This window comes from Marmota marmota, unplaced genomic scaffold (genome assembly GCF_001458135.2).
Source record: "Marmota marmota marmota unplaced genomic scaffold, marMar, whole genome shotgun sequence".
NCBI lineage: Eukaryota > Metazoa > Chordata > Mammalia > Rodentia > Sciuridae > Marmota > Marmota marmota.
In genome coordinates, this window is record NW_025999842.1 from 33,825,943 (window position 1) to 33,839,264 (window position 13,322).

General features: G+C 33.3%; 1 non-coding gene across 1 annotated transcript; it reads left to right on the forward strand.

Annotated features, from left to right (window-relative positions):
* Nucleotides 1–12,445: 12,445 nt before the first annotated feature.
* Nucleotides 12,446–12,553, forward strand: LOC125616023. Its single transcript, XR_007346626.1, has one exon. It is a non-coding gene; the product is annotated as a U6 spliceosomal RNA (small nuclear RNA).
* Nucleotides 12,554–13,322: the final 769 nt, after the last annotated feature.

Consider the following 13,322-nt stretch of genomic DNA (forward strand, 5'->3'; position numbering starts at 1 on the left):
TATATATATATATATATATATATATATATATATATATATATATATATGTAAAGAGAGAGAGAGGGGAAAGTTTTGTATCAAAATATCAAATTGTACTCCATATTCTTGAAATATGTAATGCATATTTGTTTAAATGTTTAGGATAGAGACTTTTAAAAGACTTGATAATTTATATGCACCCATAACATGTTTTTGCATTCCATTAAATATTATTTTAAATATTTGAATGTCTTTGTAAATATATATATTATAAATAATTTATTATTAAAAAGTCATATTCTGTTGAAAGCTGTAGATCTGGGTATTCGATAACAAATAGACAAAACTCATCCTAAGCTAATTATCATACAGTTATATTTTCATTCATCTAATTTTCCACCCTCATCTATCTTAAAAACACTGAAGAAGAGTACAGGAATATTTTCTAATCAAGAACTTGTGGATAAATAGTGTGTTGTTCCATTTGCTCTTACTTAGATTATAATACTATGTTGACTAATTTTCTCTGATTTGATAAAGCACATCATCTAATTTTGTCAGGAGTTTTGCTAGCATAATTACTATGATTAGAAGAATTGTGGATTAGTAACTCTTGAGCACAGAATTTAAAATGTAGGTAATGAGCTTGACCAGGTCATGGAATTTGTAACTCAGGAACTCCATTACTTTATAATAAGCAATAAGGCATTTGGTTTTGTAGATTGAATATTAGATATGAAGGGAGTCAAGAGTCTTATTTCTGATGCTATTTTAAAATATCATAATAATTTAATCAGTTTATAATTTGATAGTCACTGCTTTTGTTTATGTAGAACTAATTGCTTAAATTCCTTGGGGACTCATGACAAAGTTGGATGAGTTTTATAAATATATGCAAATAATTGTTATGTAAATTTTCCATAATGTGGATATATCAATGAGTGATATCAAAAGTCCACCCTCAATAGCTTAGTTCTTTTAACTTCCCTCAGTGTATATAGTCCATTGGAACTTTCTCTAGATTAATGCCCTGGAGCACAAGGATTGCTTTACTAAGTGAGTTACATTTAATTTTTCCTGAATGACTAGATTTTCTGAAAGATAATGAAAGCTAGAATGTATACCCACTGGTGGATGACTGTGTCTGGTGTGGGTGTGCCCTAACACCACCAGTCTTTGCCATTTTCCAGATGAGTGTTGTCAGGACCTCAATGCAGCAGTCTGATTCAATCTGGGAGATGGTGCAAAGCTTTTGATTAAAAGAGCAAAACAAAGACAAACCTCTAAGCACTTTCAAGTGCCCCAGTAAAGTCTGATTGCTCTATGGCTTTCACCTTTCTGGGGTATAGGAAATCTCTGGGTCACAATATTTCCTCTCCATTATTTTCCAAGGGTGATTGTGAAATTACCCTATCTCTCAAAGAGGAGCTTCATTACAGAGCTCCACCCACCCTCAATTTCTGGATTTCCATTTTCCTAGATTTAATTTTGCTTTTATAAATTGAGAAATCACTATGACTTTTTTTTTTTTTTTTTTTTTTTTAGAAAAAGGGAAAAAGACAGGCTGAGGTTGTGACTCAGCGGAAGAACACTTGCCTCGCATTTGTGAGGCACCAAGTTCGATCCTCAGCACCACATAAAAATAAATAAACAAAATAAAAGTATACAAAAATAAAGAAAGAAAAAGTTTTATTGCTTTGCTAGCAAAGAAGCATAGAGGACTCCTGTCCTAGAGGCTGTGATTCTGTCTATTAAAGGGAGGAAGGGACTTTTAAATGGGTGATCTATTCCACACATTCTGTTAGAGTTGTAATTCACCTGTTAATTTAGGAGACAGTTATTTCTGGGATCTTCTATACCTCTGCAAAATCAGGATTACTGCATTCCTATGGTGGGTGTGTACTCAAAGAAGGATAACTCTGCATAAAAGGGAAAAGAAAGGTAATCTTGGTTACTTGAGATTAGGGAGGGAAAGCAATTAGAAAGGAGCAAGGAGAGAGGAAGAGAAAAGAAACATGTCCATTTTAAAAATAAGTTACAGTGGCAGAGCAGCAAGGGCTAAGTCGATGCATGAAATAGAACACTGTTACATTTCCCCACTGCCCTTTTCTACATGCCATTTCTATGGAAAAATGGATGATGACATCTCCAATTGCTTCCTGTTGAAAGAGGGCAAAGCTGGGGGAAGTAACACAAAGTCTCTTTTTATCTGATGAGGCATTCACAGTTAAGGGTATTCAGCATCAGAGCAGTCCAGAGGTATATAGTGGCAAATAGACTCTTGTCCCAGAATCTGTGATTCTCACTACCACCATTTTAAAGGATTCCATTCTATGAAGGAATTTTTGCCAGACTCCTTTAAATCCCTCCAAATTCCAGAATGGGACCCAGTAGTTTTTGAGTTTCCTCTAGTGTCCTCTGCAACTGTGTCTGCTTTTCATTTTTATATGATTATAAATTTTGTCTGCATTATCTATGGAAAGAAATTAGGGGTATCAGCAGAAATCAGAAATGCAGATTAATTTAAGAGAAGGTATAGGATGGAAGCTGGTGTTAGCATATGGGTAGATTTAATGTGATCTACGAATTATGAATATATAAGTAGAATTATTGAGATGTGATGGGGAAATTTGTTTTCACAAACAGAGAAAACAATAAACTCATATTCTCACCTCATATTAATGAAAAAACAAACAAACAACCAAAACCACCTGACGATGTCATTACAAAAAGAAAAAATTATGGAACAATATTCCTCACTAGCTCAGACATAAACTAAACAAAATGCAAATAGAAACCAATAACATATGGTGAAAGAGCTCTACAACAAAAACTGTAAAACATCAATGAAAGTAATTGAAAAGTATACAAATAAATAAAAGACTTGTGTTAGACTACTTAATATTGTTAAAATGTTCACACCTCCCAAAGTGATCTGCAGATTTAATGCAATCCCATCATAATATCAATATTTTTCATTTTTCACAGAATTAGAGTAAAAGGATGTCTTAAAATATATAGAGAAACGCAGGGAGTCCAAATGGCCAATATTGAGAGAGAGGGGGAAAAAATGATGAAAGCATCATGCTACCAGAAGTCAAAATATTCTACAAAAGTATAGTAATCAAAATTAAAAAAAAAAACATGATATGGGCATAAAAACAGACACATAGACAAATTGTAGCAGAATAGAAAACTCAGAAATAACCTCATACACTTATAACCAACTGATATTTGACAAAAGTTTCAATCATGGGAAAATAATAGTCTTCAGCAAACAGTGTTGGGAAAACTGGATATCCATAAGCACAAGAATGAAGCTAGATCCCTCTCTCTCACCAGTTATAAATACAACTCAAAATGGATTAAAGACATAAATGTTAATTCTAAAACTATGACTACGAGAAAGAAGCAGGGGAAATGCTTCAGAACATTGACCTATCCTTAAGACTCTCCAAAGAGTTTTTAGATAAGGCCTTAAATGCATAAGCAACAAAAATTGACAATTGATTTTGTATCAAAAAGCTGCTACAGAGCAAAAGAAACAATCAATAGAGCAATGAGACAACGTACAGAATGGAAGAAAAAAAATGTTTGCAAACTATTTATTGACAATGGATAACATCCAAAGTTATGGTTTAGATATAGTGTCCTCCCAAAACTCACATGTGAGACAATGCAAGAAGGTTTGGAGGATACATTATTGGGTTTTAGCCTTAACCTAGTCAGTGAATTAATCCCTATGGAATTAACTGAGTGGTAACTGGAGGCAGGTGGAGTGTGACTAGAGTGTGGTTCATTGGGGTGCATGGCTAGGGACCACATATATATGTAAATCAAAAACCCATGGTATGGGCATAAAAACAGACACATAGACAAATTGGAGCAGAGTAGAGAACCCAGAACTAATCTCATGTGCTTATAACCAACTGATTTTTTACAAAAGTTTCAATCATGGGAAAAGAATAATTTTTGCATATTTGTATATATTTATATCTGGCAAGTATAGCTCTCCGTCTCTGCTGTCTAATCATCCTGTGAGCTGCTTCCCTTTGCTATACTCTTTTACCATGATGCTCTGCCTCACCTGGAGCCCCAAGGGATGGAGCCAGCCACTTATGTACTGAGATCTCTGAAACTGTAAGCCCCTAAATAAACCTTTTCTCCTTTGCAGTTCTGGTCAGGGCTTTAAGTCATAGCAGCAAAAAAACTGGCTAACATATCCAGTATAAATAAGGAACACAAAACACTAAATAACAAAAATACTCCAATCAATTTAATAATGAGCTAACAATTTGAGCAAATATTTCTCAAAAGAAGACATATAAATATTCAATACAAATATGAAAAAATGTTCAGTATCAATAATCTTTGGGGAAATACAAATCAAATTCACAATGATATGCTATTTCACCTGGTTAGAATGCCTATTCTCAGACAAAATATAAGTGCTGGTCAGCATGGCTAAATTAAACATAAAAATAAAATGAATAAAGTGAAGCCATATGAGTGCTCATACAAGGTTGAAGGGAGCTTAAATTTAAAAAACCCATCTTAGAAAACTAGCAATACCCACTGAAGCTAAATATATGCCAAACTTTTGACCCTGCAATTCCATTCCTTGGCATATACCCAACAGAAGTGATTGCTTATGTCCATCCAAGGACATAAGCAATGGATGTTCATCACAGCATTTCCTTAATAACCCACACCTGGACATAATCCAAATTCCTTTCAGTAATAGGCATGATAAATAAGTGATGCTATATTCATTCAATAGAATGGCATTTATTAATACAGAACAAAATAAAAATAAAAACAACAGGATGACTCTTGCATACATTCTGCTGCAAGCAACTACTAGACTCAGGAAAGTATATAGTGTATGATTCCATCTATATGCATTTCAAGAACAGACAAAGTGACTTTAGGATATAATAATGGCTGTCTCTTAGAGTGGGTGTTGATGGGGAGAGACGTGATAGTGTTTGTGGTGCTAGAAAATTTTCATATCTTGATTTTATCAGAGGTGGCATGGATAGACACTTACATAAAAATACATTGAGCTGTACACTTAGATATTTTACATCTCAAAAAAAAAATTACTGAGTATTGGAGTAGTCATCCCCAAAATTCTAGTATTGAAGGGAGACAACTCTGTTAGAAAAGTCACATGATTTCCACTTGCTTCACACTCTTTGCATTCTTGCTTTCTAGCTGTTCCTACCTTTTCACCAAGCAAGTCTGAAGCTCTATTCTTCATCTTTTGCTCTTCCCATGAATTCTGGTCCTGTGGCTACATTCTGTCAATGAGTTTTCTTTCATTGTGTATCTTCATCAATAACATAATCACTCAGGGAATCTATAGAAACTAAGAATCTTTCTGTCTCACAAAATTTACATTTTCTTTTTGGACATTTCTAAGATTGTTTCTCCCATCTGGAAAGTTGTCTCCTTTCCATTTAATTTACCCACAACCTATTACTTTCTAGCATCCACTGAAATATCACTGCTACGGGATCCTCTGCTGGTTCTCATATTATTTGCATTATATTTATGCTGCATAGCGAACACTATTTTTGATATTTTGGACACCCCCTTGGCTTATTTCTTCATTTCATTCAGAGTTTTGCTCAAATATCATCTTATTGGTTTGTCCTATAAAACCATTCTTAAAATGTGTAAACCCTCCAGTTTCCTTCTTCCTTTCCATTGCTTTATTTTCATCTTTTGCACTTACATACATGTAGATGGACACACATCAGAACAAACAAAAATATTCTTCAAAATAAAAAATAATAGCTAGCACACAATGGATACTTATTACATATTTCATAAATGAGCAAGTGAATGATAACAAAAATTTATGATTTTGGGCACTGAACAATGTGATTTACCCTTTATGTGTTTTAGTTAATATTTTTATTTGTGCATGTGTTGTCATTAAATATACTAAATTTATTATTCACTCATTTACTGCAGTGTATATTTCTGGGCTATTTGACTATATCCACATATCCCTGTTAAGCTATCTGGTAATCTTTTTCTTTAATGAATGTTTCAAAACACATTCATGTATTAAAATGTTTACTTTTCCAATTTATAAAATCCAGTGGGAGCATTGTAAAGATTAAAACAGCAAAATTCACATTCTTTGCTACATTTAAATAGATGTAATTTGAAGAAACATAAAAAAAAACATTCAAATCAACAAAATTCTTAAAATCTTAAAAATGAAGCAACAAGGAGAAAGCTGATATTAACATGACACATGATTGTACAATAAGTGATGAGATCTTAGAGAACTGAAAGAAGATCTGCAAATCCAGACATATGTGAAGCAATGTGAAAAGTAATAGACCCACATCACATATATTGTTTTACCATAAACAGTTTTATTGTCTGATGTTATTTTTTTGTTCTGTCCCCAATTTTGCTTAAAAAAAGAAAAAAAATACATTGTTTTACTAAGAAAAATGTTATGATTACATATTACTGCTTAATTCTATTTAACAATTTCAAATAGTCAGTATTGCTTTTCTAACTCAGGATTAGTCTAGACAAACAGAAGGGGAACACATTAGTTGAGAATCAAGAACAGCTTCATTTCTTAAAGACCTCCAAATCCTTATATAAATGAACAGTTTGATATTTTTTAAAAATTGGGTAAAATTTCTCAGCATAACCTTAAGTATTTCTATAGCCTTGTTTAAAAACCCTGCACTGATACATGCTATTATGAAAATATTCTTAGTGGCACTAGTATCTTTAAATTGCACTGATAGTTTTAATTTAAATTAAACTCATTGTTATCAGTGCCTGCAGATGTATGAGAAGTTTACTGTGTAAGTGGCACCATAAAGTGAAACTGAATAATACAACAATAAAAATGAAGGCAGGTTAATTAAAATGAAGCCCATGAAGACTTCTCTGGGAAAGACAACCTATTTCATATTGTAAGTCAAATTCTTTCCTTTCCCGGTTTCTCACATATCCACATTCTAACATTTATAATTGGAAATAAAATTTTTATAATAAATTGGAGTGAAGAGTTGAATGTGAAAACATACCAATGTAGGTGGGCTTTTTAAAAAAATTCCATTTATCTTTTTTTTTTTAAGTTTTAAGGAAGTGCATTTAAATTATTCCAAACAGTACATTATGAAGGCAAGCAATCAGCAGCCTAGCCAAGCTGAAAAGAGGAATGAATTTGCCTGAGAAATAAAAGGAGAGGAACAGTTAAAAATGAAATATTTTGTGCTATTTAAATTGCAAATGTAGTTATTTTTTTTATCAATGTCTCCAGTGCCTTTTTAGCAGTTTTGAATAAATGATGAAAGTAGCATCTTTTTTCTCCCCACTGTTACCAATGGTTTAGACAGTACAATTAATATCTCTTGGAACACAAATTTTGTTGTTGTTTTTTTTTCTCTTTAAAATTTTGGCAGTTGTTGTTTTTGTGTTCAATGTTTCCATCTACTTGGTGGTATATCTGATAATTTTACAAAAGAAGATATTGTCCATCATAAGAGAAAGTAAGATAAGTACTAGAAGAATAATGACATTCTGTAGAAAATTCATAAACATGTCATTTTCTACCATTTTCTTCATTTTATCCTGAAAAGTTTAAGCTTTTTAACTCAGTATTTCAGCTTCTTGAAAGATGATTTCAAATATTATAATTATTTTTTCCAAGCAACTTCTAAAATCAATTGTTACTAAAGCTTTTGGGGATAGCTGTCATCTGATTCCCTTTGTATTTAGCCCTTTCACTAAGATGGTAGGCTCCAGCTGTCTTTTCTCCAAGGTCAGTAGGCTGTGACTATGGCCTCTGGTGTCATTTGCATTCACTAAGTAGTATAACCTTAGAGAAAAGTTTGGACAAGCCTTTCCCTAGATTTCTACTGAGTAAATAAAATTTAATTCACAGTGTCTTGGCCACACAACAGAGTGATTAGTTCCATTGTAACTCATTGGCTACCTTCTTGCTGAGGCAAAGTGCTTCTCAGGGAAGGCTCCTACGCTCCTGTCTCCTCAGAAGACCTGACAGATGCTTCTCAGATCCTAGAGATCTCAGATCCTCACTTGCCCCGAATTCTAGAATCTTTTTTTTTTTCCAAAGAAAAGACTTATTTTCCATGCTGTCCCAACTTCAAAACCTAGGTGACACCATGACCTGATTGCACCCAAAATGGGACAGCTAAGGCTGAACTTTTCTGAGTAGAAAAAGCCCCCAGAAAGCTGCTTGTTCAGATCTGGGAAAGTTCCACAGACAGCAGAGCACATATTTGCTATAAGGTTCTGATCCTGGTCCCTATTCTCCCACTCTAGTATGTAAGATTTCTGAGATTTGGCATATGGCTTCTGGTCAGTAGGAAGTGTGATTCAACAGGTTTCATTAATAATAAAGCATTACCTTGGGTTTGTCTCCCTGTGCAAGTTTCTCAGAGACCTTCTGCAGTGGATGAGCAGCTGCTCCAAGACAGGAGTACAGCATCTGCAGGGCATCACAAGGAACAGTTTAGCAATCTTCTTTAGACATCCTCCCCAAAAATGGCATTTAAGGTTTTTCTTTAATTGTTTATTAAGAATTTCCTCTAGATCATATTTTCACCTACTCTTGATATATAATTTATATTTACCCATGAAATTGTCCCAATGTTTTTATAGAATAAAACAGGATATAATTTAAAGTATAGTCATAAACAATTATTCATCATTAAATTTCTAACTGAAAAAAAAATGTTTTCAGTTTTACATATTTTACAATTTTACCAGGCCTAGTCGAAACTGATGGATCCTCTTCATGAAATATTCCAGCACTGCCCCATTCTGGCTGATCTCCCCATCCTTGGCTCATCCATAACAATATAAAAAGATGAGTTCATTTTACATTTAATTGTATGTGCCTCATGGAATTTACTCACTTTGTGTATCAACTACTTTTAGATTGTAATTACCCTTGTGGTTTTTTTTCAATCTAGCAAATATATTGTGAAATTTCATAGGGAAGATGTTTGTTGACAGTCTGTGATGATACTACTAATAATTAAACTGTATTGAGCGCTTGCTACATGCTAAAGATTCTTCCAAGAATTTTTTTATACACTAGCACATGGGTCCTCATAGAAACCTGTGAGGTTAGTACCATTATCGTCACAGAGGTAAAGGTTAAGTAGCAAGTTGTAAGTAGTGGAGTTGTATTAGCCATAGCCCCTAATATTTCCCCCTAAACTCTAAGTATTCTTATACACGGGAAATATTGAATTTGAACCCTTAAAGGGTTTGATAAGGCCCATAATCTCTCCAAAATATAGTGACATTTAAGAGTTTGGAATCCAAAGAGCTTTAAATTTCTACCTTTATATGGAAGAAATGCCAGGCCTCTATCTGAATCAGATATAAACACAGAACATGAGCGCTGAAAGAAATGTAAATTTTTTAGTCTTTTGCTCCTTTTCATTTTCCGAAAGTCACAGAGTCATTGGTCGGAGATTCAGAATGCTGGTCCAGACCCTTTTTAATTTAGTTTAAGTTGAATTCCCAGGAAATATTTTTATTGTGTTACCCTGCTGGAACAGGCCATTAGTAAATGAATTTATGGAGGAAAGTTTCCCTCACAAAAGCTTTCACAAGATTTGCTGAGTACTCTATGAGTAATAGATTTAAGAAGGTCAAGAAAACAGACGTCTTTTTTATACTATATGGTACTTCATTTCATCAATTCTTTGGTCTCCATGTGGTAACCTTTCAAAAACATTTTAGAGCGATTTCTTAAAACCCCTTATTGAATTTAGATATAATAGAATAGAATCTCACAGAGCTTTATATCATTTTTTTTGCTTTATGATGAAATCCAAGATCTTTTCTTATTTGCATGGTTTTCTAAAGCATAATTCAAATACAGGTAAAGATTTCTGACATTTCAATATGGATTTCTCTTCAATTTCTAGTCATTTATCAAAAATACTTTCACTTTTAATTATAACTTTTTGAAATGTATTTGACTTTGTGATTATGTCCACAGATAAATCTAAATGTAAGTTTTTTGTAGTAATTGTTTATCATATATTGAAGTCTTTACCTTACTTCTCTAATTAGGTATCAATTCATACATTCATTCAATCACCCTACGTTCATTAAAAGAATATTATATAATGAATTTTTGTTCTAGGATCTAAAGATATTTTATTGAGAAAAACAAAGATATTTCTTGTCTTTAACCCACTGAGAAACCAAGACATGAATAAATAAATTACACCCCTATATAAATTCTTTGATCAGTTCCATAAATCAAAATATGTTGGTAATCATGAAGCCTTATAAGAGATGTGCATCATCTCTAGAGAGTGGAAAAGGTAAGAAGTTGTAAGAGTCCTGATAAATTATTGTTTGAAAAAGTTCCACAGAAGACAAATATGTGAATAAATGAGAAAAGAATTCTAGGCAAAGGAAGCAGCCTGTGCAAGTGTTCTGAGGTAAGACAGCATATCATCTTCTGAAAAAAATGAAATAGAGAAAACATGGTGGAAGAATGTAAAGCAAAGGAAGAATAGCATAAGAAGAGGCTGGAGCTTTTGATAAGAATCAGATTAAATCAATATTAAAGATTGCATCAAGGATGCCAGTGTTTATTATAAAATAATGGAGTCACTAAAGGACTATTTTGGAAAGAGGGTGACATTTTGGAATTGAATTTTGAAAAGCTCTTAGAAATTATATTATTTGGACGGGAAGTGGAATAAGTATAGATGTGAAAAAACCCAATTCAGATGATGGAATTCAAGACTAGAGTAGTTTACAGAAGAGGAAGAGAAAGTAAAGATTCTAATGACATTTAGAAACAAAACATTTCTAAACCAGAAATGAATTAAATATAACTGGCAAGGGTAACAAAAATCCCATTTTGAAATTTTTTTATTTGTTCTCATTAGTTATACATGACAGTAGAATGTATTTTGTAACATCATGAATAAATGTAGTATAACTTCTCATTTGTCTGGTTGTACATGATGTAGAGTTAAACAGGTTGTGTAGTCATATATATACTAGGGTAATTATGTCCTATTCACTCTCTTATCCTTCCTATTCCCACAAACCTTCCCTCCTCTCATTCCCCTCTGTCTCATCGAAGTACCTCTATTCTTCCGTAGTTTAACCCCCAACACCCCCTGTCACCTTATTGTGATTGACCATCCACATAACAGAGAAAACATTCAGCCTTTGGTATTTTAGGATTGGCTTATTTTGCTTAGCATATTTCCTGCTCCATCCATTTACTGGCAAATGCCTAACTTCATTCTTCTTTAAGGCTAAGTAATATTCCAGTGTGTGTGTGTGTGTGTGTGTGTGTGTGTGTGTGTGTGTATATATATATATATATATATATATATATATACAAAAAAGTCACATTTTAAGGATGACTCTGATTTCTGGCTTGAGAAACAAATCAGATGCTAAAGGCTACATTCTAAGAAAAGGACATGGCAAGACAATCATTTGGCCATTGAGGTAACTTTGAAACATAAAATGGAGAAGAAATAAGACATTTATAAGTCCTCAGTGATAGATCTAGGTTAGACATAGAAATCCGAGTCATCAACACATGACAAACTTTAGAGAAAGAAGAATCAAAGGTCAATTTAGAGGGACTTTCATTCTCTAAATCTGAGCAAAAAATAGTTACCCAATCTTGTCTATTTTTTTTCAAATAATCTACATCTTTTCTTTATCCCTCCTATTTGTGTACTTTTTCTTACCAACTCTACATACACTAATCCAATGTCTCCTAGCTGACATTCCTATCTCAGGAGTGATTACAACTCATCTTTTACTTGATAGGAGTCAGCATATTTGCTTAGATTTTTTTCTGTACAACTAATTTCTAAAGAATGAAGATTGCATTCCAAGGACTTTGGAGGGACATTGCAGGACTGTTTCTTCAAGATTTAGTCTTCACCTGTATCTCAGGATTCAATTCTTCTTACCAGGTCTGTACAATTTCTGAGATTCAGAAGTGAATCAGCACAATGCTTCTTCTCATGCACCTCAGAGATTAACAGATACAGGTCCTGGAAGACACTCAGCAAATGTTCATTGAATAAAGAAGTAAGTCTGTAGTTACCTCTCAAAAGATATGGTGTTGAAATTATAATTCTTAATTTCTCAAAGACATTCAACCATTGCTCAGACTTTATAAACTTTCAAGGAAAAATTAAAGTTTTTGAACTCTTATTCAATACAGGAAAACAGCCTAAACACACACAAGGTGTCAAAAATTAAATGTTCTTTAGTTCTTTAATGTCTAGGATTTTGTAATGCCAGTAGAGTAATCTTACCAGTGGGACATTTCTTTTTCAGCTTCTTAGGCTGCTCTAAATAAACTTGGATAATAAATTATCAAAGCTATGATACGAAATTAAGTATAGAAACTCTTCATTTTCAATGCTGAATAAGAAAGCTTTTAGTGCTCCCTTTGGCACAACATATACTAAAATTGGAACTATGCAGAGAAAGATTAGCATGGCCCTTAAATAAGAATGGCATGCAAATTTGTGAAGCATTCCATATTTTTTCAAGAATTAATAAATGATATGGATTCAAACTAAAAAGCTTCTTCTCAGCAAAAGAAACAATCAATGAGGTGAAGAGAAAGTCTACATTTTGGGAGCAAATTTTTGCCACACACACATCAGATAGAGCACTAATCTCCAGGGTATATAAAGAACTCAAAAAAAATAACACCAAAAAAAAAAATCAATAAATGGGCCAAGGAGCTGAACATACACTTCTCAGAAGAAGATATACAATTGATCAACAAATATATGAAAAAAAGTTCAACATCTCTAGTAATAAGAGAAATGCAAATTAAAACTACTCTAAGATTTCATCTCACTCCAGTCAGAATGGCAGTTATCAAGAATACAAACAGCAATTAGTGTTGCTGTGGATGTGGGGCAAAAGGCACATTCATACATGGCTGGTAGGACTGCAAATTGGTGCAACCACTCTGGAAAGCAGTATAGAGATTCCTTAGTAAACTTGGAATGGAACTACCATTTGACCCAGCTATCCCACTCCTCCATCTATACCCAAAGGACTTAAAATCAACATACAACAGGGACACAGTCATATCAATGTTTATAGCAACTCAATTCACATAGCTAAACAGTGGAAGCAACCTAGATACCCTTCAATAGATGAATGGATAAGGAAAACTGTAGTATATATACACAATGGAATATGAATCAGCATTAAAAGAGAATAAAATTATGGCATTTGCAGATAAATGGACAGAGTTGGAGAATACCATGTTAAGTGAAGTAAGCCAATCCCACCACCCC